Below are 23,688 nucleotides of genomic sequence, written 5' to 3'. Positions count from 1 at the left end.
ATCAAATGAAAGGGCTACACTAGTAAAAGACGATAATTATGTCAAAATTTAAAATTCAAGATGGACGCCGTTCCAATATGGCGGACTAGGTACATATTTTTCCACAACCACCATAATATGTGTATAAAAAAACCGTTTAACTTTAAAGTTTTTTAAATGTATTTATTCTACCTATACTCAAATGATACGCACGCATAATCATTGTCATTATTACAACCCACACATTGCTTGTCTGTAATAAATAATAAACCGTTAATTGACTCTGAGACAGCGGCAATCCGTCTAATCCAATGTTAATTACAACATGTACGTATATTTTAAGTGACTTGCTCATTGTTTGTTTGAATTATATGCAAAAACAATTATGTTTTATCATTCTTAATGTTTAATAATTATCGATGACAATCTTTGGGTTTTTACAACTCTATTATTGATGGGTAATAAAGTAGATATTGTTCAATTAATCCTCGGCGATAACGTGTCCTTATCGGTTTTTTTTTGTAATTATATTCGAAAAATAATACGATTTTGATCTTATATTTATATCCCTGTTGGTATGAAGATATTATTTTTAAAACGTTCTAAATTTAAATTAAGAAAAATTAAAAAAAAAAATAAAGAATGAAATTGTCCACATATATACATAAAAATAATGACAAAGATGAAAAAGTTCTCTTTAACTTTTGTTGAGTAAGTTATTTTGTAATTAAAGTAAGATAAAGAAAAACGGAGAGAGATGGATAGAGTGTTAAAGTGAAAGGCAGAGGGGTGAGAGTGAGTGAAATAAATATATACAGAGAGAATGAGATAAAGACAGATTGAGATATAGCGAAAGTAATAGAAAAAGAGTGGAGTGGGTGTGATATTCAGAATGATAAAGTAAGTAAAAGAAAGAGAGCTATAAGGCACTGAACAGAAGGAGATAAAGTTAGCATGGAACAGAAAGAATTAAAATTGGAGGTATTAAGGTTGTCATTTATCTTCCAAATAGATTTGATGGATTTGGAGAGAAAAGCGAACAACTCAATAAGTACTAGACTTCTCACGGATGGAACGTTAATAGATTTGATGGATTTCGAGAGAAAAGCGAACAACTCAATAAGTACGAGTACTAGACTTCTCACGGGTGGAACGTTAATAGATTTGATGGATTTCGAGAGAAAAGCGAACAACTCAATAAGTACTAGACTTCTCACGGGTGGAACGTTAATAGATTTGATGGATTTCGAGAGAAAAGCGAACAACTCAATAAGTACTAGACTTCTCACGGGTGGAACGTTCAAATCGCATCGCTTAGCGGACATCTGTCGCGCTGTCGCAGCCCGAGCGGCACTGTCATTAAGCATTGTAACGAAACTAATTCACTACAATTTACCGTCATTAAGAGCTGCCCCACAGACACGCTCGCCTTATAATCAACATTCATTATTCCGACAAACCACTACAGGCTAATGGCTTCGCTGTCATTCCACAGCGCCCTACCGGCGATCAAATAATACCTCTTGTAAATTTACAATGTGACAATAATGTCTTTGTTTTGCCTTTGACGATAAATACGTCAGATTTGATATAGGGCCAAATGTTATTTTAGATCACAGGTTAACAAATTTATATTTTGATTGTGTAAAGCTCAAGTACTGGTAGTATTGAAGGAAGGTCAATTTGATTGTAATTACTATCAAATTGAACTTTACTACGAAAATATCAAGTTTCTCTTATGATAGAGTTTGATCCAATTTAAATCAGTCCAGATACAATTTTATTAATTTATGATTTTCTACTGTAATTATAATACAAGATGATTGGTCATAAATATAAAAGCTTCTAGGGTTAAAAATGTATATGTGTAAACACAACAATACTTTGCCAAAAAAGGATAGGTTGAAGCCGAAGTTGCAATGGAAGAAATCATGGTGATTGTGGAACTTGAATTGAAGTTGTCAATGATCCCATGGTAGTGTTTTAAAGGTAAACACTAATTTTGTGTTAGTTATAAGTTTTCCAATTTTGAAATACGGAAATACCCGTAAAAATGAGTAGTAGTATATCTCAGTGTATGCTTTATAAAATAAATGTGGTAATACCGTAGAAGCCGTCAAAATCGATAACGTATCATCAGCGGAATCTAAACCGGCAGTTAGACTGTTCAGTAAGACGTACACTATCGCGTCCATTACGCGGTGTGAGCTCGCATTACATGTAATCTAAATCACCGGGCTGACGGAGGCACGCAGTGGAATTACACAGCGCTGTCCGAGTTAATGTCGGGGCAAGGGATCTTTAATACCACGTTGCCGGTGCGTGGCGACATGGTGTAATTTAACTAGTTGCTCAAGAGTATTTGTTGTTAAAATACTGGATTTTATCCAGGAGAGCTATGAAAAATATTTCTACATGATCACTTTTTTCATAAGGCTTTCAAGTGGAATCATCAAGGTCAAAGTTACGAATATGGATTGAGGAAGACTTGTCATCGTGACAATCTTTGAAGGAAGCCTGTATCTTGAAGTGGATATCTATCAGCTCATATTATGTCAGATCATGTCAGATGATGTTCATAATTACTTTGATTTAAATAAAATTCGACTAAGTATTCCATCGTCTCTTCTCAGATGTCATGGTTGAACTATCGTATAAATCAATAGAGAACTATATGAGACCGGGTCGATTCGTAAGAGTTCCAACTCACTTTTTTAAAGTTAAATGTCATATGAATGGTTGAAGTAATTCCAAATAATCACTTTGAGTTTCATAAGATTCTCGATACAGGTCGTCTCTGAGCTTATTAGAAATCTATGGAGAAGGCTTATGTCTAACATTGAACGTCCAGGAGACGAAATGGTATTGAAAATGACTTTGAAATTTCCATACAGAACTTTGATGAATATTGCAAGATGCTTGTTTCTATAGCTTAGGAATAAATTGCTCTATGTACAGAACCATCGTAGCTTAATATTAACATAAAGGATGTCATTACAAGGGAGCTGTATTTGATCCTCTTTTTATCAAAACGGCTTTATACGACCCAGCACGAATGTATGGAATCATCGTTGATGGTCCAATATAGAAAAAAAATCTGAATGAAGTCAGATAAATAAATTCTCATTAGCCAAGACTACGGTACAGAGACAGTTTCAAGGACGCTCACCATCCACAAGGTTCTTTCTTAGTTTTAAATAACTTACGATTCAAATTAGTAAATAGTTCAACAGACATAAACACTGTAATAAGTAAAAAAGTAAGCAAAAGGGAAAAGTTAAAAAATGTTATGCGTAATTGTAAAAACAAAAGCACGTACGGTAATGTCTGTGGAATATAGATCCTAATAAAAAATCTGTATGATGTAATAAATCAAAAAAAAGTTACTAAATCACTTAAAGTATATATACATACAACCTCGAATCATTAACCAATCTATTATAAGTTAATAAAGAACCATTACAAGAAGCAAACTCTGCTATACCTACCAATATTACTAGTATCACTAGTATCATTAATATCTAGTTATAGTAGTAGATAATAATACGTAATTAATTATAAAAATCATACATAACCACTGTAAATTATCCCACGTCTATTCTTACTCATATTATAAGACCGGACGAAGAACTTAATTCAACCGCATCAACGTCTCAAATAATCTGACATCAGACAAACGTTAAGACCGCACGATCTAGAAATTATCACAGTAATGCAATTATATATCGGCATGACAGTACAACTACAAGGCATCCACGAGATATCATCACATACATTATGAGAATTTTACTGAACGACTTGGTTAAAAATTAATAAGTGATATAGATACCTTGAAAATAAATAGTTGTAAAAGTGACCACGACTAACCTTGTCCGAATTTATTTCTGCTTTTTCTAATATCAGGGCGTGTTTGAAAACCTCGTAGTTTAAGTTGAAGGTTCCTATGTATTGTTTCTGAAGATGTTAATGCAGTTAGCGCTAAGGCTTTTACAGCTTCGTCGGTACTGAGTTCACGGAGCGGAAGGGTCCGTGAACTAGGTTGAAGGTTCTTACTATGGGAGACTCCAAACGAATTCTAGTTTCTATTAAATTTAGTTCTTCGCTGGGAAAGGCTTCATGTAGGCCACTTACATCAAGCGTTGTTGATTTTATTAGAAACCTTTGGGAAACCTAATATCCATCAATAAATGTTTTACCGCAAAAATAACGATGACAACTAACCTGGCATTTCTCTTTATGCACAACTGACACTATATCTGTGATGAATGTACTAGTTGGTTGATAGATCACAACAGTCATAACAAATCTAGTGTCTTTAGACACAATTTAGACTATTTCTGTGATAAAGAAATGAGTTCGACCAACATGATCATAGATCACAATAGCGTTGCAGATATAACGCAAGACAAGTCGCGAACGGAAATCGCCCACGCATGCAACTTGATACAATTTACCCAACATCAATGGGACAGTAATAGATGGTCGGTGTAAGGCAATAGATTACAGCGATGCCACGGAAACGAACAGGCGAGCTGTGTGGCCCTTTGGGAAGAACATCGTTAAATCATTGCATCGACTGCTATCTGCAAAGTGGGACTAACGTTCACCCAGCGTTTACACTACCATTGCATGCATTACTTACATTTTGATTGATTTATTACTTTATGATTATCTTTAAATGTACTTTGTAGTCTTTGAATATGTGGTACAAAATATAGAGATATGACCTGTAAAACTGAGGCGAACGTTTGAAAGAGTGGTCAATAATATGCAATTTGCATCAGAAATATAGTTCATGTGATAAGATATACCTTTTTTCCCGTCATTGCGACATATGGCTTTTGTAATTAAGAAATAAAATTTCATCGATCAATCAATTTCGATATAAAAGATAATGTGATTATCTTAAATATCAAATTTTAATACACAATCATTTATAGAAACACAGGTCCCGTTTGTGACTCAATACGCGAGTCAGATTACAGAGTTTAACGCCGCTGTTAATCGATAATCTGTGGCATCTGACAGGGGATCAGTGCCGCCTGTCGTCGCCTGTAGTCACGAATGGACCGTAACAAAAGCTCTGCCACAGAGTACGATAGACCAGCGCATGAATTCACAAAGTATTTTTAAAGCGGATTTGTGTTTTGTTAATAGCAGTTGTATCTTTGTGTATTATGTGTTTATGTATGTGTCTTATCTTGTCTTCTTTTTCTTAAGGCTCCCACTATTGGGGACTGCTCGGTCACCTGTGCCGGTTACACAAGGATAACAGTTACTTCTTACGTCCATACTCTTCTTCCTTCTATCTTAATATCATTCATTCTTTTGTTCGTCACAATTTCATATAGACTATTTCATTCTTCTTTTTCCTTTCATACAATTTCAAAACGTGTAATCAGTAATGTTTTAAGTTACAAAAACTATGGTATCTCTTTCCAACTTTGTTGAAATCCTCATAATATCTCAACAAGGAATAAAGAGGGTTATGATAGGCATTTCTGTATGAGTTTGAAAGATGAAATAGTAGATGAATGAAAGTAACCAATTTGGCCTAGCGGATTGGCATGTTCAAGTAGCAGCAGGCAACACATATGGCACGCAGGGCAGATTGCGGCCAGGGTTATGTGGTTCGAGAGTAAAGATAAAGAACCCACAAACACAACGACGTCCACCCACAAGGTAGATAGAAGATTATGATCGTCAGATGACGTTAGATGCAGGTTACTTGAAACCAGTCGATTTGAAAATTTCCAAGAGAGACCGATGAACAGCCATGGATATCTTACAGCCAATAGTGTCACTACAAGGCATAGATCGTCATGATAAACGTTCTTGAGCTGCCCGTATCAAACAAATTCCCGCAACCATAACTATATCATCAGTTCATCTAGTGCAGTTTCCAAACGTGAAGCCCACCGGTGGGCAATTTTATTTGAGTAAATTTTAAGGGGGAAATTCGAATGTGGACTCGACACATGTTTAACCCTATATGGTAAGAATTTAAAGATTGAAGAACACTGATCTAGTGAGAAGCTTAAACATCGGGTTGTCTATTCTTAAAAATCTCATGTGCGTCGCTCATATATCACAGCATTTCCACGCACACTAATAGGATAGAAGGGTTGTCGTTGTTGTTTTTAATTAACATAATTGTTATAGTCTCTTGACATTCACCGTATCTATCGTGTACAATGAGATGTGTATAAAACTTAATAAGTGTGTATTTTTATTTCCCGTCTTCGTGTTCTGTGTTCGCCCACTGGTGGGATCCTGCGCTACTCGTGCGTCGGTGCGACATAACTCGGAGGTAATCTCGCGCCATCTGACAGCCCGCCTGTTGAAATGAATATTCGTGATAAATCACTGTTTAGCGGCCACCGTGCGGGGGCGGACATAGACATCCATAGAGTAGCTTTTAATTTTTATTTATTTATTCAACTTTGTATCTATCTATATATTTTTTAATTTAACACAGTTTATGTTTTAAAATTCGTAGTTAACCAGTGTTTTATGGACTATAAACAACTTTTAGTAAGTAAAATTAAAAAACCAAAATGTACAATAGTAAATTCACTATGAACACGCAATAAATGTTTTGAGAACTAAAGTTCACAAACAATCTATTGATATAACAAATCATTTTTTCCTTTACTTTCATCGAAACATAAGTTGATAATTTGTACCGGCATACAGTGAAATTGTGAGAAGGGACATTACTATACTATAATAATATAATAAATTGGTTAAATACAAAGTATCGGAATGATTTATTGTAACTATGTATTATATCGCATATTAAATTTTTTAAGTCATAACACTCCATCGATTCCACTGTCCTGACGCAGAGGATTTAATAACGTTTTCCTCGACGTTTCACGCCGGTTATTATGTCTCGTCCATTACGATTTTATTATGCTAATGTCGGCCGCGTCGCTGCGAGCTGCGCCGGATCGTCTGATTTATCGCTGCCTCTTACTTATTAAGGTGCATTCGGACCGACACAACTCGACGCGGCTTCGACGGCGTTAGCGTTTTGTTTCGTCGCCTAAGTTTTGAAAACTGACCTTGTCCTGCGTCATGCCTCTTACCTTAGATTTTGCGTTGAACTGATACAAAATTGTGCGTAGGAATCTACTACTAATACTACTCCGCTAGCTCAGTGACTCAAAGTGGGTCTTGGCCTCCGAAGCGAGAGACTTCCACTTTCCTCTATCTTGCGCCATCGTCTGCCATTGGCTGACATTCGCGCAAGTCTGCCTCAACGCGATCGATCCAGCGATACCTGGGTCTACCCACTGGTCTTCGACCCCTCGGTTTTTCCAGGTACGCTACCTTCACGCTCCGATCCGATCCCATTCGCTCCAAATGACCAAACCAGCGGATTCGTTGAGCTTTATATTCGCCAATGATATTTGGCTGTGCTACTAAACTCTCAATTTCAAAATGCGTAGGAATCACAACAAAAAATTCCACCATCTTCTTTCTTCCATCGGACAAGACGCACGAATTCACGACACCAATCCGTACACTGTTGAAATCCCATGAACGAACGACATCATTGTTTCCAGACAATTATATCTTAGGAGTCTTCAAAACAAGAGTGAATGGATGTCTTCTGGTTAAGCATTCACTTATTACTTATTCATCAAACTGCTTGTTTTGTATTGGACTAATCCTAGTTTGTACTTTAAACTGGTTTTATGTCTATTAAACTAGCTTAAAGTTGTGCATCGAACTACATATAGGTTAAATTTAAATTGGTAACATATTGCCAGCGGAATTACTGCGTTGTCCGTTGAACTATTGATAAGGTATACTTTGAAGCCTCTCTACGTTTTATATCAAACTTTAGCTGCATTGTTCGCCGAACTAATCATTTGTTATTCAGCGAAATGGTTATTTAATCCTTTACTGTATTTAAAACAGGATCAATGTTGTGCGACGAATTGCAGGGTGCATTGTGCGTCTAGCAGCACCTGTTTATACGTAGACTTAGGAAGGAAATAATCTTAGATAATGCTATGAACCAAATCTTCGTTAACAACTGTCTTCAACGTATTCTCAGTATATACTGGTCTGAGAAATTATCCAACGTAGATCTCTGGAAACGCTGCGGTGAGATGCCGATCGACCAGCAAATCAAACGCCGCAAGAGGAACTGGATAGGCCACACGAAGGGACCTTGATCACATACTGAGGCAAGCCCTAAAATGGAATCCTCAAGGAAAGCGAAGACATGGCCGCCCAAAGCAAATCTGGCGGCGGATGATCATTGCAGAAGTGAAGGCAGTTGGAATGACGTGGAGGGAAGTAAAGCGCGAGGCACAAGACCGCTAGGGATGGTAACGTGCCGTGGATGCCTTCTTCCCCATCTTGGGGACATAGGAATAAATGATGAATGCTATGAACTTGTACTATTTGACATATTTACGTTTATTGTCTGTTTGTATATATGAAAACCAGGAGGAATTCTCGTAAAATAGTTTTATATTATTTCCATTACTACACATGTCTTCTCATATACATAGAGTAAGGGCCGAGATATATCTCGCGGAATTGTTGTTTTGAGAATGTATGTACCTACCTATCGAGTGTAATAAAAAATACACAAGTTTCTTAGTAACAATTTTTTTCGATAATTTATCTTTATAGTAGAAAAAATTATTAACAATAGTAATAAATATTTATCTAATGTAATAGAAACGTGTTCGTCGTGACGTCGTGAGCGCGAACCACTTGACACTAATCCTGTTAAATACCAATAAATACATATGAGCTGTATTCATTGATTATAATTATTATAAATATTTTCGAATACGTGTTCATAAATTTTATAACTGCTTTACGTTTAAATGGATTCATTATTTATTGAAATGTGAGTTTTATGTGTTATTTATGCTCAAAAAACGAAGTTGGAGTGAAAATAAACAAGTTTTTTTTTAACTTATAAGAAATTTGAGAATCTATTTATGTATCTTCTCATTTAGTTTACCTAGTTTGTAAATTTGGTGAAATAGGCTATATAACTATTCGAAATGAGGTTTTAAAGGTGCTCTTGCGCCTATTTGAGTCTAAAAGGGTAAAGATTTTATCAATAAAAATAAAAATGTTTGTATCTTTTTTCCAAAAAAATAGTCAATAAATAATAATATGTGTAATTTCTACTTAAACTAGTTTATTTAGATCCAGTATCCATTGAGTTTACATTTTGAAATACTGTAACGAAAAGAATGTAAAAAAAGATAGACAAAATGCGTTTATTCAACATAGGAACTTTAAGCAGAAGTCTTATTGATAATCAATTTTTTTTTTAATATTTTATTTTTGACTCTACTCTGCTTCGCAAGTTGTTATATTTGTGGAGAAGAAGCAGGAAGAAACTCCACAATAACACTTCTTTTAATAGTTTAACTACACAGATTTATACATATACATTTTAACAGATATAGCCTAAATGAAATCAAAATATCGACATTTTTTCATATTGAATTATATGCCTTTTTCGTCAATTTACCTATAATCCGTGTTTTGTATTTTGTTAATGGCAGTCCAATAAAGTTTCGCGGCAGTTTATTATAAAATCTAATTTCGTGGTTTATTTTTGACTGTACTCTGCTTGACAAGGTGTTATAGTTGTGATAAATTCCACAACTACACCTTATTTTATGTTAAAAAATCCAAAAGAATATTTTATGTTATGAAAAAGATTTATGAGTGAATTTCAATAATTTGTTTCAGCCGCAATACGTCAACTGCAAGGTACAGGCCTCCCCAAAGATCACTATTATGTTATTTTGTTGTAAATAAATTATCATTATTATTGCAGTTAGAGTATAAGACATCTTGATAATGTTGTAATTTAATTGAGTTTTTAATTACATATTTATGAACAACGAAGGCGTTCACCGCTGCGGCCCCGTTCGTAATCCAGTTCCTCGAAGGCACTTCAATTATCTTATCGCATCGATCAATAAATCAATCGCACGAGGCCGAGGCGTTGCATTTTTCTATCGCATGAATAAGCAATAACGATCATTTTCATAAATCAAAAGCGCGAACAAGGCAACGAGGTATACAGGCGTACTGAAATAGATCAGGCGATTATGGCATTTATAAGCGTTTATTGCGCCGCTCGGCTATGGATATAATTCACTACCCGGCAATAAAGATAACAACTTGAAAGGCCTGTTCGCGCCCACGTAAACGTTACTATCGCTGGATGTAAATAAAGACACATTAACGCTCTTTCATCTTTACAGACAGACCGCTTATTTCATTTTTCTCTCATAGCCTCCCGACATTGTTCCCTCTCGGAGGCACTCAGTTTCAAGGTCGTTTGAGCTATAGGTCTTGAGCTATTACCTCTTACTTTGTATATTCTTCATGTTCATTAAATCAGACATATCATGTCCAATTCTGGACATTCAACTTGACTGCAAACACCCTGTATCGTGCGTCGTCCTTCGACTTTACCGAAGTCATCTGTCCGCCTTGTTAGTGTACGTCTTACGCCGTGCTTGTAAGTCTGTGGTCTTCTTACCAGAATCATCTGTTCCTTGGTCTTAGTCTTCTATCCGCTGCCATTTCACTGAACTATCTCATAGACAAATAGCAGGTATGGGTCCATGGTTAAGCATCTGTGAAATGGATAGACATCGAAGAGTAAATAACACAACCGCATTGCCCAATACAACCGCTTCATAAATCCTTAGAACACGAAACCGCTATTCAAATGAGGTATCAACATGCCGAAGTCAATGCCGCCAACACCAAAACAGACAAACAATAATTCCAATACGGAATCAATAATTCCATAACCAGCCGAAGCCATATTCTTTATTGCGATCGCCATTACAGATAATGTCATAAATTTATGTCCATTCCGATATCACGTTTGTATGCTTATAAATGTTTATTGTAAATTTAATGACATTGTATATTGAATTGTCTCTATAATTAACAATATCCAATGTTAATAGCAGAGGAAAATCACTATTCTTTCGATTCTTCAAGTGATTTTTACTAATAAAAATCACTTGAAGAATCCAGTTGAATTTTTCTGTATTATTTGCTCTATAATTTCCCCTTTTTCTGTCGTATTCAATACGAAGGATCGTGATTCTTTGGAAAATGTCGCGCACAACTAAGCCGTATGTGTCAATCTTCTGCTTCGGCGAATGTGGTATCAAGTTCGTTTCGGACCAGATAGGACCACCTCATGAGACCGCACCTGGAGATAGCAGACTATCTATCTTTCCAGCGATCAAAAGTTTTTCTTCTAGTCGTCATCTTTTTTTCTGGATATGTAACATATACAGGGAAGTCACAGAAAATTACTATTTTAAAAGGAAAAATTTCTCAAAGTTAATATATAACTTGATGCTAATAATACGGTAATAAATACCGAGAAAGCCTTCTAAAAGAGAATATTATAAATTACAATTTATATTTATTTCAGTCAACATGATAACCATAAAAGCGGATAAAATTACATAAAATCCATTCTTAGCTGACCTTTGCTTAGCTTGAGGAATATGTGTATAAAATATCAAGACTATAAACTTTTCAATTCTAGAAATATCATGATGAGTTAGTATGTAGTTGAAAATCTCTTATATGATCCGATGTAAATAACTTATTCAAGTGCAATTAATTTAAGAGAAATATTATATTTCTGTATTCGCCATTACCATTTGTCTAAGTTTAAACATGATATATATTACCATTTAATTTAGGTACGTGAAGGTTGTTGGTTTATTTGTTGTTCAAGTACAACCCATCATATCATACTTGTGATGAAGATGATAATCAAATTAGTTCATAGAAGTTCACTGCAAGGATCAATACGATCACATATTTTTCGTTGCTCACCACTCGAAAAAGTTTTAGTATATTTAAATAATTCTTTTAACAACGTTCCAATATTCAAAAATGGAATCAATAAATGAAAACATATTTATTACGCCTTCGTTACACGAATAAGATTCCCGTTTCCGATCGCAAATGAAGCAGTAACTAGATTTCACTGAAGTAGTCATTGTGGAGTCTTTGATTTATTTAACGACTCTACTTTTGTTGCGCCGAGTACGGACCTGTCCTACAGCATTCGACGCAAATTCAAATACTTCGAATAACCAGATTAAAACCCTATGCCTTTGAAATAAGGATGATATTAATTTGATGACATTTCAAAAGATTAGTCAATCTATTTTGTAGGTTGTACTAAATGCCTTGATAACTTCTTTATGATTTGAAAATTGTTAGGTTGCTTTGGGAGATCGGTATTTCGTGACCAGCATTGTCTGTGATCACCAAATGATACGTCACGTGATGTTGAATTATATAGCATTGAACTGTCAGTAGACGGGAAAAGCTTATACTATATTTTGTATGAAAGGTGGTGTTGAAATAATAGGTTACATTTAGTAGGTAGTATATTCAGGATGTAACGTATTTAATTTGCTACTTATCTCCAGCTATACGTCAATTGATTTTTTAATATGACTATAATCATATACATATGTTTAGTTATAGGTGTAGAAGGTTTAAAGAGGTTTATACCTCATTGGTTAGTTGAAAATCAAACCAAAAATCTTTAACCTTTTCAATCCATGTTAAAAAGTAAACAATTTAAAACAGTTTTCCTATTTAAAATGGCAGGATAATAACTTCTAGCAGTATAATGTCGTCAGATACATATAGTTAACAATAATATGTTTTAATAAAAAAGCTTTTTTTATTATATCAATATTAAGTTAGTAACAATAACTAAAAACATTGATTATTAGATAGTGTTCCATTCATTGACAGCATATGATCTATGCCAGAGGTCGGCAACGTTTTCAATGTAAACAGTGAAATATTAAATACGGTTTTTTTAACTAACAAATATATATAAAATGACATTTATATATATTAAACATGCAAGGATAAGATTATTATTAATCTTAAATAAATACAGAAGAATGTATATAAGTATATTAAAGACGGTGGCATGAACAATGTCATATTTTTTATATAAAATAATTTGAATGGGATTTTTGAGTTGCAATATCATCTGCAATTTATTCATGATCGATCAAAAATGAATTTTTGAATTTATCTTGTCTAAATTAACAATAGTTTAAGGGTGCACTAAGTTTTTTGAATGGCGAAGTGGCGATCTAAGCATACAACTCTTTAAGATTTTAAATTCCATTTTTAGTCATCCTGTACAGAAATAAGAATTAAATTGAGCCTCCCTAATGGCGTCATATTTAATAGTGATTACTTTGTACAGGGTGATTGGGAAATCTTTGTAAATTTTTGCATGCAAATGAGCCATACATTCACCGCTTTAAAGGTATTATATTTATAACCAATCAACCTGTATACCACCGATTGAATATTAACACGCGAAGCTGTTTTAAATATATCATGTATAAAAGCAGTGTTTATTGGTCATAACGAATTCATAAAGTACCATAATCGTATAACAGCACTGTGAATGAATAAATTTAAATAGCAAATCTCGATAATGGCCACTTGTAACTGACACCAAAGATATAAACACTTCTGATTACATTGCGTCCGTAAAAAGTAATGGTCGGAGCAAATCGTGAAACAATAGCGTCAATGTATACCTTACCTTTGCAACGGTATATACGATTTTGAACTTTAATTTTAAGTACAATATGATTGAATTTTAATAAACTAGTGTTTATATAATAAAATAGTTCACGGTCGATCACACCTACGCAATAAAGAAATTTACAAGAACAATCTGAAAGGAGTCGATTCGAAAGAAACTATGTTTTGATTTGCAAGATTTTCGGATATACCAAACAATATATTTTAAGGCTATATCTTCCTATATTTCTTTTTTATGGGCCTCTTATTGGGGATTTTTTTTATTAATTCTAATTTGTATCGCTGTTTTTTTTTTACAATATTTATTTTTCGCTTTTACTAAACGCAGACAGTTGGGAGAGGGTTGCCGCTATTTGATACGGATCTTTTTTCTCTCAGCTTCGAGGCACGACAGCGTTTTATAATTTTTTACAGTTTTTCTTACACAATTTTCTCTTATGGGTAAATACAGCTAAAACTTATACATATTAACAATACAATTTTGGAATACTCAATTACATATTAGTTGCTACATTATTTTATTTCATGTCGCTGCCAAAGCGCTACAGACCGTTAAATGCCTTGAGATTTAGGACAATGTGCCGGGCCAACTCAACAAAAGATTCTGCTGTAGATTTTTTCTTGAGAAGGTCCGGTAAGCTGAACGGAGGTATATTAAGGTTTTCAGATAAGGTCACGTGGTTACGTCTTTTGGATGACGTTATTGGGGATTATCGTTCAACCCCTATCATGGGTGGACATAGCCTTTATATACATAATAATTCTTTCTTTTCATTTCAATTTTCATCGTTTAACTTTCTCAATGTATTTCATTCTTCACTCTGATTTCCTTCACAATATTTCTCATACCGAATGCTTTAGAACAATATTTTGTAGCAGTAAAAAGTCCGCATGAACATATTGTTATTTTAAAAACAATTTTTCTTAATATATTATCACTACATTACTATTTCGATACACAGGGTGTACCAAACATTAATTTATAACTTTTAAACAAATAACCTATCACCATGTATAATAAACGAACATCAAATTAAAATTTAACAAGGCTGTTATTATGATTCATGTCAATAAAGATTCAGCATCCGAGGATGTGCAACGCTGGGCAATCACCGTAGACAGTGGGTGTGGCGTGGCGTGAGATATTTTATAGTCATGAGTTGAAGCAGTTTGTTCATCTATAACAGAGTTCCCCAAACTTTTTTGTGTCGTAGACCCCTTGCCATGTTTTTCCGTGTTGGGTAGACCCCCTTCTTACCTGATATTGATTTCCTGTAAATTTCTAACTGTAGTGAAGTTAACTGTTAAAAACATAAAATAAAAACACATGTTAATTTATACATTTATTAATTGAATTTAAATTAAAACTACTCAAAATAAAAATTTGTATCTTTTATGTAAAATATACGTAACATATTAAAAGTTTTATTTTTACTTCATAGGTACTTTTATAAATAATGTAAATGTTTTGATATTATAAGATAGTTTGATGTAAGTAAATAAGTACTATCAGTGTATGTGTTGAGATCCACTATCGTGGACCCCCATTTTCATTTCATGGACCCCCAATTATTTTTTCGCTGTCGTAGACCCCTTGCAGGCTGTCATAGACCCCTAGGGTCTCCTCCCCTCGTTATAGACCACTTTGGGAATCACTGATCTATAGCGAGGATAGGAGATATTCGACCGCGACATCAAAGTTTTAATGGCCTCCGTTATTAGAGCCTCTTGTACATCCTTTGTCTTGGGTACACAGGGACATTATTTTTCTAAAGTTTTTCACTTAGTAATAATATTTTCATCTTCATCTTTTTTCTTTCTCATTATCTTCAACTTCTATTCGTCACTTTATCATTATTTATATCACCGACGTAGCTTGTAGAATTGCTCGTCTTTGGCAGTGGGTGGGGTACATCGCTCGTGCAGGCGATTGCCGTGGGGGACGAAAGGTTCTCGAGAGGCGATCACAAGCCAGTAGACGCGGCGTAGATTCGTCCCCCACTGTGTGGATCCACGACATAGTTAAGGACGCTGGAAGTTGCTGAATGCGGGCAGAGCTGGACCGGACATCTTTGCGGTCATTGGGCTGAAAAAATAATAAAAAAAATTAAAAAACTTTTAAGTTAAACGGTTTTTTGATACCCATATTGTGGTGGTTGTGGAAAAATATATACCTAGTCCGCCATATTGAATTTTAAATTTTGACATAATCATCGTGTTTTACTAGTGTAGCCCTTTCATTTGATACCCATATTGAGGCGGTTAAGGAAAAATATGTAATCCGCCATTTTATATCGGCGGCCATTTTAGTTTTATAATGTTATTGATTTTATTATATTGTATTGTCATCTAAATTAAATGTGTGTACCAAATTTCAGATCAATCTGACAACGGGAAGGTGCTTAAATTTTAATTTCTAATTTTGACCCAAATAAATAAACAAATAAATTACGTACGGGTCGAACCAAATAAAACCGTTTAGTAAAAAGAAGGATCTATCATTCCTTTTCTATACTTAATTTCTCTTACATCGCCTTCCTTACTTCGCCTTCACCTTGAGAATACTACTTTTTACAAATTTATTTTTGTTTTTTTTTTTATATTTACTTTTACTTATTTTTGCACTGTATTTGTTTTTACGTAACATTTTTCCTATTTTATTTTGTCTAGTTCTATATTCTATGTTCTCACAATTTGTAGCTCATTCTACCCTTACCCAACTAGGACTTATTTCTTTTAATTACGTCACTTACAACCTTTTTGAAGTACTCTAAAAAGATGTGGGGTCTTTCATCTTCTTCTATCAGCATAGCGATGTTTCTCTCTTCTATTATTGCCTGCAAATGAAACTGGCAATACAATACGACCACAATAAGCCTGCGACTACGTAAGGAAATATCCATTTATATATACAATTCTTATTATTCACATAGGATCACTTAAAGTAATCACTTATGATTGAGAAGAATGTAGGTAGAGCTCAATTTGATAGTAACTAGAATCAGAATGAACTCTCCTATAACTGCCTCTTTTTGTAAGGAAAGTGAGTTTCATATGTGTCCTTATCTGAGAAAAGCTCACAACAAACTGAGACGGTTTTTTTTACAGATCAACTTGTCAATGTTCTAAATACATTGGTAGACCAATTTATTCCTCAGTTTTATTATCAATTCGAAAATCCTACATATGATATAATGATTTTTTTAACGAGTTTCATATATTTATGAAAGGTTAGTAATAACAATACGAAATTAAATAATCTGTGATCTGGAATTTTCCACTACAATTATGAACAGAGTAAATACCGTATCGAGATTTCCTCGCGTTAAATATTTCAATATCTATTACTAAAAGTGAGCAGTAAATAGCTAATATTAAGAAGTTAAAAATGAAAACGAAGACAAAAGAGTAGAGAGCAAAGCATGAAAATTGAAGAGCGAAGAGCGTACAAGGAAGAGCGAACAGCGAAAAGCGAAAAACAAAGAGCGGACAGTGAACGGCAAAGAGCAAAGAACGAAGGTCGAATAACAGAGAGAGAAGAGCAAAGACCGATGTGCGGAGAGCGAAGAGCGACAAGACAAGAACGAGATGCGAAAAACGATGGGTGGAGAACAGAGAGAGGAGAGCGAAGAGCGAAAAGCGGAGGGAAAAGCGCGTAAAACGGAAAAGTGAATAGTTTAAAGTAAAATGTAAGTAGTGTGTAATTTTAAGTATTCAGAATAGCTGATGGTTGAAAACATATAAAACGTATTATGATACCCTTTTCCATATCTACGTTGACAACGTAGATATGCAACAAACAGTTAAAGTATCAAGAAGTATCCGTCCACACTGTCACAATTAATACAATCTGATATCTTAATGAATTCAAAGTTATTCAGTCCGGTTTATTAACATTAATGATCGAGTCCCGGGCCCGAAGGCTTCAGTTATCACCTGGCGGAGGAAACTAGCCTCCAATAATTGATCGCTCGCTTGACGTTGTAATGGATTGTGACAGCGACATTTTGTACACCTCGCCGAGTCACATTTTACATAATTTAAATGAAAATGGAACGTATACTTCATAATTATTTTAAAATTAATAAAAAAAAAACGCTACAGATATATAAGCGATAGAGATATAGGAATGTTGTGTATATCTACAAAGTAGGTTATATATAAATATAAATAAATAATTTATACTGCCTTATACATAATTGACACTTTGTTTCTCAATAATATAGGATTACCACTACTCAAAAACAAGTTTCAAAAGGATGAACAGCAGCGTCTTCTGCTTAACATAATACCACACTCCAATCGCCAAAATTCCTGCCGAGCGTAGCGATTATGGAACGACCAACTAAATGACGCATTAACATATTAGAATAAATAATCAAGAAATAATATAAACAAAATAATTAATTAATATGTGACAACAGTATATTGATCAATAAATCAAATAACGTTATTATAAAACAACAATCAATTTAATTACATTTTACATCATACTATATATTATCTCATAGATCATAAATGTAGATAATTACGTAAATGTATAACGTCATATTTATTTCTTTATTTGTTATAAAATGTAATTAATTTTACTAATATGTTTTAAATTGTTTATTCATCTATTCAAAACATAAAAGACAAGACAAGACGATAAAATGATAAAAAACATAGATTTCTAATAAAAAAACTTACCTCGTTTCAAACCATAGATTCAACTACAAGGCTTATCCACCCACCCCTCAAGATATCTATGGATATATATATATCTATACTATAATCGCTGGTGATCGCAATGTGGTATTATAGTACGCAGAGGATACTGCTACCTATCCTCTGGAAGCTTGTTTGTGAGCAGTGGCAATCCTATATAACTAATGCACAAAGGGTAAATTATATAAGATTGTATACCCGGAGGAGAAGAAGAACGCCTCACTTATGGGTAAAGAGGATTGTCGCCAGACCTTTCTGGAGTTCTACAAAAAGCGTAATAGAAAACACAAAAAAATAACAAACAAGAGTAACAAAATAGCTGAGATATTAGAAATTCAAATTAAGTGCGATATAGATAGTAAGAAAACATAAATTAAGAATAGATGCAGTGTCAAACAAATGATAAAAATAATAAGCGTAAAATTGTAGAACTGTAGAGGGAAGGCGAAGGAAGTGAGGCGAAGTAAAGAAGGAAAATATGGAACTGTCTGAAAAACATTTAGAAGGAAATTAGAAGAACGAATGAAAGACATTTAGAAGGAAATTAGAAGAAAGAATGAAAGACATTGTAAAGGAAATTAAAAGAAAGAATGAAAGACATTTAGAAGGACGAAAGATTATAGAAATAAAAAAATATTATGTAAATAAGGACCCCGTCCAACCACGATATGGGATGAACTAGAGGCTTCAAAAATAGGACCATAAAAAGAAGAAAAAATGTGGTTATAACATCTATCAAATTAAGCCCTTTTGGCATTTTTAAACATCGGCCCGAGCCGTAGCTTCCGAGGGATTAATTTATCTTGATAACTAGAATCAAAGTTCAAGCAAAGGTCCCTCTAAGTATAAGCCCATTATCAGAGGAAAATAAATCAAAAATAAGTAAGTCAATCTCTGTCATAATAGACAAAACTATAAAGCAATTATTCAAGAAGACAAAAAAAAATTACATTCACATCAACTCGCAGAAGAGTGTGAGATAAAAATGAAAAATATTAATTTTTAAATTTAGACTCGACAAAAAATAAAAACATTTACAAATTCTTATTTATACCACATTAGTGGACAGTTGATTAAAATAACAAAGACTCAATCATTACATAAATGAATATCTTTTATTATAATCGAACACTAAATCATATTTAAATCACCGTCGATTACCATAGATTTTCAAATTGATATTCCAAATGACATGAAACGGTTAATATGTAATAAATTTAAAATGACACATCGATTTATCACGCAATTATAGCTTTACGTCGTTTAAAAAAATGTTATTAATCAAATGTAATGTACCTCGTGGTTTATTAACACGACTCAATCGTACGTGTAACAGGGTCAATTAATTTTTGAAAGTTGCCCGACGTAGGACAGACCTCTCTCGGCGCGGACACACAACTTTGCGGTTTATTCGATATATACGAATTATATTCTCTGATTGGTTCAGTACTACATTAGGAATATCCAAATTACGGAATATATAAAATCATTTCACTTGTATGAATGGCAGCACTGAGGAAACAGGGAATTATGTAGAACATCATTCAAGGAAGTGTAGTGAAATAAAATAAAAAATAAAGACTTAATTATATTTGTATATATTTACTAAAATAAAGTATAATAGTAAGAAAAGGACCAATATTTAGCCACTTCCGCACATGCAGTGGTAGTCGTGCAATAAAGTGCACCGCCCGCCAGCCCGCTGACAAATGCGCAAATACAGAGACTGTGTTTGGCGCTAATCGGTGTGACGTGGCTCCTGAGCCCGTGGAGAGGTGAAACACGTGTTGAGTAATTCGACGGTGGCAGTTGTGTAATTCGCATTGTTTGCCGTATGCGCAATTGTCAGCGGGCTGGCGGGCGGTGCACGACTACCGCTGCATGTGCGGAAGTGGCTAAATATTGGTCCTTTTCTTACTTAGGATGGACTTCCGCAAAATAACGCCTGATTCCATTAAAGTATTATAGTACACTATACTTAGTAATTGAGTAGTGGTCGTCCAGCGGTATACAAACAAGACTTGCGATCGTATGTCTAGGGTTCGATTCTGGAAATACACTTCTTACATTCTCAATGGAGTGTGAACTATACAAGGGTGTATCTCTAAAATCAAGCAAAGCGACCGGACCAGCTCAATTGACCAAATAATATAGTATGGTATATGTAAATTAGAATAAATAATGTAAAATGTAGTGAACACTGATAGCAAAGCAGTAGAGGACTGAGATATGCATCATCAGGTCGCGGGTTCGATTTGTGGTGCAGTTTAACAGGTTCCGTAGACAATGTTAGATAACCTAACCTAACCTAACGAGCTGGAACACAAAAATGAAAACGCTTGAATGAAAGCTAGATAGTTTATTTTAAAAGTCATCCGCCTACAACTTCAGATACACCAACGCTGTAATAAATTATTTGTTATACGAAAGAAATAATTTTCATATAAAACTTTCACAACTCATTTGTAAATATTAAAAATTCATTCAAAATTGATTGATTCTATCACAACCCTAAAGATTTAATACAAATTTACAAACAACAACACATATGTCACTTGACGCTGTTCGCCATTATTATAATATATTTCATAATATTTTTCGGCGTGGGACGCGGTTTTGACAACCGCCTACAAATCATACGCCGCGCGTCCTTACATTTTGCGCATGCATAGACCGATGGATTGACAGATAGGCAAAAGCATTTTGACAGCTGTGATTATTTCGCTACAGATTTCCAGAACACAATGTTATACAATTCACACTTTGTGCAGTATTATATAGGATCATAACTGCTCATAAAGAAGTTTCCAGAGTATAGGCAGCACCCTGATAAGCATGACGATTATGATATATACTTCCATAGATATCTTTATCGAAGGCCTGTGCAGTGCATTGGGCATCAACGGGTTGAAACGATGACAATACTTTATAAGTCCTTTAATATTGTGCAACTGTATACAGTATTTATATTTTAAGGTCGGTTTAAAGGTCGTTGTAAGATTTTGAATTCAGAACGATTGGAGTCAAATTGTAAATGTATGGGATAGGCCCAAGTCCAACAGTGGATATACGGTCAAAATGATAATGTTGATGATAATAGAACGAAGTGAAATGGTTGACTTAGTTTTGTTAATTAAAATTTTATTTCCGAATATCATTATATATGTCACATACTATTATTGTTATAGAGATAGAGGTTTAAATTAGAATAAAGTGAAATATTATGTAATAATAAGGAAAGAAATAGAATGAAGTAAAATTAAATAGTAATGTGTAATATATTCAACTCTCTTATAATTATAATATAATGTACTTGAAATAAAGTAAGTGAGTGAAATAAATCCAATGCAATTACTTATTTTTAATAGATTATTTAAATTATATGTATACATTGTAAAATGCGACACCGATTTTATGCAAATACGACCAGTGTTTTCATATATGTATATATCAAAAAAGATTTTATTTTTGTAATTTACGAATGAAGAAAAAAATACAATTGTTGGTTATGTAACTTTGATTATATACAATCGATATAGTATCTGGGGAAGTTGTAATTGCAGTATTTAAAACATACGGTGCTATAAAAATAGAAACGTGGCAAAAAAGTTTATAATAAATTTTGATTACGTATTTATAAATGTTTAAAAATATGTACGAATGCTATTTGTTATTATTAGATTTAAAAAAAAATTACTCGGATCCGAGTGGTCGGCACAGTTTCATCCTTTCACTCATAGCCTTCTAACCTTTTACTCCATTCCAAAAATATTACAGTTTCTATTCTAGTTTTACTTATTTCCTATATATTTTTTTAATTATTTAGGTTATTTTACTAGTTCATGCTTTACCTTGAATTCAGTTCTATAATTACATTATCGACCCGTCCTGTTACATCATATACAATATCACTGAATTGTCCCTTGAAGCCTTAGGTTGTTTTGGAGATCACTCTATAAGGTACAAAGGCTGCAACGCATATGTGTACCAAGATAGTGGCACTTGGAGACTTACTGTTACTCAATACGCGTCTAAAATAACGATGCAAGAGCGCCCGACGAGTTCAAAACTGGACTTGTTCAAGTGCTATTCTTACTAAACTTATAATTAGTTGTAAAATCGTTAGCGATGGAAGAAGAAATGGCAGAAGAAACACCAGAAACGTTTCAAACATATCTAAGGTTATCGAGATTTGTGTACCTATATCTTACGATTGTAATACGTGTCGTAGATGGTAAGTGGGCGGGGCAGATTGCTCGTACAACTGATGGTCATTAGGGCCCAAAAGTGGTCAACTGGCGACCATAAGGTAGACCAGTAGACGCGGAGTGGGTAGCTTTTCCACTAGGTAGACTGATGACATAATTACGGTTACAGGAAGCCGCTGGAAGTAGTGCTTTTGGGGGGGCACATGCCTTGTAGTAGGCGACCATCGGCTGAAAGAAGAACACCCACAATTAACGAATATTCAAACATCCTGTATATCTCAGTCATTATATTTCCGAGCAACCAGCTTGTCTGGTCCATATTTGTCCACCATAATTGCGGCAATTTGTACCCGTTATCATTATCGAGGTAATTTATTATGTGTTTTTAAAACACAAGTCCATTTTAAACAGAGCAATTGCCTTTTTCGTGTGGGGTGAAGAGGGTCTTTATTCTGTTAATAACGATGGGGCTTCATAATTTAGGTTCTGACTCAAATAAACAGCGCTCGAAATGGTCAAGAGTCATTTACAAAATAATTGACGTTTCGCATGACATCGTATTGGGATGTCGTTTTTGCTTGTACCTTATGTTTACTGATAACACCATGTATCAATTTTAAAATGATTTGTTGTTTTCAAAAAATATACACTTTAACATTATATTAATCTATGCATGTATCGGAGGACCGGAAAGTAATGTCGTTTCTTGTGCATTGCAGAAGGTTTCTATCGGGTCAAAAGTTCATGATGAATCATCGTTGTATGTAAACTTCTTCTCAAGTAATTCTCGTGTCGTATTGTCGATGATTCAGAGTGGATGAATATATGAATGTATAGGTGGTGAAAATAAATAAATGTAAATTTAAATTTGGAACCAATATGTTTTACATTGTAACGAATAATTAATGAAAGAAAATTGTAATCGATATTATAAAGTAACATATGTCAGCATTCTAAATATAGCAAAAATTATTTTGTTTGTTTTTTTATTCCTCGTTCATCCGTCGCGCTATCTCGGGCACTGATAACATTGTATTTCCATTCATGTGAACATAATACATTGTTACTTTAAAAATTCGCAGATGTACTTTTAGCACCGGTTTGCTTACAGGTGTTTTTGCCTGTTTACAATGTATTTGACGTGATGATAATTAAAATTAAT

This window comes from Battus philenor, unplaced genomic scaffold (assembly GCF_028537555.1).
Source record: "Battus philenor isolate CCGP_79_NKW_IND1 unplaced genomic scaffold, ilBatPhil1.0.hap1 SCAF_8, whole genome shotgun sequence".
Lineage (NCBI taxonomy): Eukaryota > Metazoa > Arthropoda > Insecta > Lepidoptera > Papilionidae > Battus > Battus philenor.
This window is presented reverse-complemented; position numbering follows the sequence as displayed.